The sequence below is a fragment of the Priapulus caudatus genome, unplaced genomic scaffold (genome assembly GCF_000485595.1).
Source record: "Priapulus caudatus unplaced genomic scaffold, Priapulus_caudatus-5.0.1 Scaffold85, whole genome shotgun sequence".
Lineage (NCBI taxonomy): Eukaryota > Metazoa > Priapulida > Priapulimorpha > Priapulimorphida > Priapulidae > Priapulus > Priapulus caudatus.
The window spans coordinates 209924-213309 of NW_014577146.1; the positions used below are offsets into that span (position 1 = coordinate 209924).

Here is a 3386-nt window from a genome sequence, read left to right on the forward strand (position 1 = left end):
ATTTTTATGTGAAAATAATGAATAATAATTTATAAACCAAAATCAATCACAATTTGTGATGGTAGATGGCGCTATACCCGCTTTGATGTTTCTTAGCATAAATCATTATATCATAATAATAATATAAATCATAATATGTTCATAGCAGGAATTTTGCATTACAGATATTGTCAAATGACCTCAGCATCGTCTCCATCATCAACATCACCCTCAGCATCGTCTCCATCATCAACATCGCCCTCAGCATCGTCTCCATCATCAACATCGCCCTCAGCATCGTCTCCATCATCAGCATCACCCTCAGCACTATCCCTTTCATCGGCATATCCATTAGTATTGTCTCGGTCATCAGAGTCTACTTGAGTGCTGCCTCAATCATCAACTTCTCACCCTACAGACTCCAGATCTCGTCCCACCCTCTCTAATGTAACTATAGGAATATATTCATTCCGTTATTTGTTAAGTAAAATGTTTCTAAAATATATCATGTAAATATGTTCATTTAGTATGAAGTAAAGGTATTGGTATGCTGAACGTGACAAGCTTGCCATCTCGCATTTTTTACTTCATCGTCACATCTCTATTAATTCGCTTCAGGTAATTAATGAAGATTTTATTAATTGCAGGTTTTGATGTGTGTGTTTAATGGCTTTTGATTATAGAAGGAACAGGTTATTTTTAGTGCACGTTCAAGTATTTATTAGCCTCACTATTTTATAATGTCAATGTAAAAAAGTATATATGTTGGTGAAGCGCATGTGAACATGCTATTGCCCCCAAGTTTTTCCCAATACCGCGTTAGTTTTTTGGCGCTCATTGGGCAATAGCCGTCATAACTCGACGATTTCGACACTATAATTTAGACACTTAGAAGATTTGTGCGTGTGTTTGTACGAGCGTGCGTGTGTGAGCGGGCGTGTGTGTGTGCGTGCGTGTCTGAGTGCGCGTGTGTGTGCTTGCGGGCTTTGAGCGCACGTGCCTGCGCTTGTGCGTACGTGTGCGTGTATATGCATACAGTCATAGTGAAAAGCATATAAAGAAGCCTTCTTTATACGCTCTTGATATAGGATATATGCATGCGTGTATATGCGTGTGCGTTATATATATGCACCACAGGCACGTGTAAATGTACGCTCGGCAAACACAATGTATAGGAGGTATATGTGTATTGATTTCATGGCTAATGGAACACAGCAAGTTGTGGCCGCGTGAGGATTTTTCTCCAGTTTCTTCGTGCAGAATCTTGTTTACTCGATTGTTATTAGAGGTATTGAATACAACATGTATATATTCTCTCCCAGCTTTTATGTTTTCGAGTGTCAGCTTTGATTTTCACTGGCTAGCGATGGCTCTTTAGCCTTTCTGGATTGTTACAACTATCAGTCGCATCGTTATGCCACTGAAGCGGCAGATAAAGTTTCTAGTATGTGTTGGATTTGCAACCGAATGTTACCGAGTAAACGTTTTCACTATTTTAATAACACTTAAAACCAGAGGCAATAGGTGGGAATTTAATGACAAATATGCCGTGACAGGTTTTTAGCTCACCTTGACATCGCCAAGCTGAGCTATTGCCATAGGTCGTCGTCCGTCGTACGTCCGTCCGTCCGTCAACATTTGGCTACGGTCAACGATAACTCAGGAACCGTTTGACCCACATGTTTGAAATTGGGTATAGTTGTTACTGCTATTCTCCCATATTAAACGTCCTATTTTGGAGCACGCCAGTCGACGTACTTTCGAGCTACGGCAATTTTTTGCCAAAAATGGGAATTGCCATTAGTCAATTCAAGTTCAACGGATTTTGCTCATTTTTGGTATGGGAATGAATAAGGGCTAGGGGTTTTGATATTTAAAAAAAAAATTTGCAAATTAGGTAGGGTTTGGCAATTATATAGCATATTATATAGACACGCAGATAACAAACAGTCTGTGGTGTCACACTCGTCTGGTTTGTTTTACAAGATTTCATTGACAATATCTTTAATCCAAAATTCTTGCTATGGACATATTATGATTAATACTATTATTATTAGAAAACGATGCTAAAGACGTCATGCTAAAGACGATGCTGCAATGGAAGAATCGAACAGTCAACAATGGTGAACTTTGGCAAACATTGTATGCGTATTTACTAGTCAGTACCACAAAATGCGTCTGACTGTGGTACGACTATTATTTTATCTCTTCCAATGTTGCCGATGAATAATTGTCAACTGCTCATCGTTTTATTGTATCATTCACTTATTATTTATATATTTATATTTATTATTATTTTACTTATTATTTATATTATACTTTTTTATTAACTTCTCGATAAACAAGAATACCCTTCAGGGAAAGACGGCTAAGAATGACTTTCATTTCTGAAAATATATCGTATATAACGTAGAACATCCTTTCATTTGGAACGAAGTGAATCGATATTTTTAAACGTATAAATTTACACATTCTTGCGACCGCATTTTTCGAGTTTATGACGGCTGAAAGGTTGTCGAAATTGGAATAGCACCTCATTTTTTAGAAGGGGACAATTTTTCCAATTTCATAATATATATATATATAAACTTTACCTGTTGCCCACATCCGCCAAGTCTAAAATACTTACTCAGTAGCTCGAGCATTTTCGTGGGACGACCATGCAAAGCGAATAAGAGCAAAAACGCAAATGACTACAATATCTGATGATCAACGACGAATTTTGTGTGAATATATAATCATTTCAGCGTGAATCGGTAGCGAGCAGCTGCAGATTCTCTCAATGTTGCAACAACACCTGCCCGCATTACACACAAATGCTTACCTGCAATGACGCTCATCTGATTACAATCTCAGAAAAGGCTATTCTTTATAAAAAAAGGCAAGTTTTACGCCTGTCTGACCTAAATGGCCAGTGATTATAACGATAACAGGAAAGAAAAATTATGTAATTATATTTTAGCCATCGCGCACCTGTGAGCATCTTTTACAGGAGAATAGCATGCAGGTACATTAGTCTCACATCGAAAGACATGAATGCATGTAACGATATTACATTTTTAAAACCAAATACACGCTTAATAATATCATTTCAACACCGCAGTCTGCAGTGTAAACAGCACGAACACATTTGCCGAACAAATGGTGATGAGTAATTGCATTCTGACTACATATATACATACGACATCGTTGCCACAGGGAATGACTATAGAAGAGGACATCGATAAAACTAGACTAGTAAGACTACCCATCCCGATACACTAATTATATATACACAGTGTTATCTGACGTCAGCACAGTTCGCTATGTAGGTGGCATGTGTTCGCGCAAGTCGACGTGTATGCATGGCAAGCCATTTGTATCATAATTCGAGAAACCACGGTTCCTCGCACGAAACCAGGTTTCGT

General features: G+C 38.1%; 1 protein-coding gene across 2 annotated transcripts in view; it reads left to right on the forward strand.

Annotated features, from left to right (window-relative positions):
• The window catches only part of LOC106804741 (methylcrotonoyl-CoA carboxylase beta chain, mitochondrial-like), a 66883-nt gene that overhangs the window by 26421 nt on the left and 37076 nt on the right, over window positions 1–3386 (forward strand). The window lies entirely within an intron of this gene.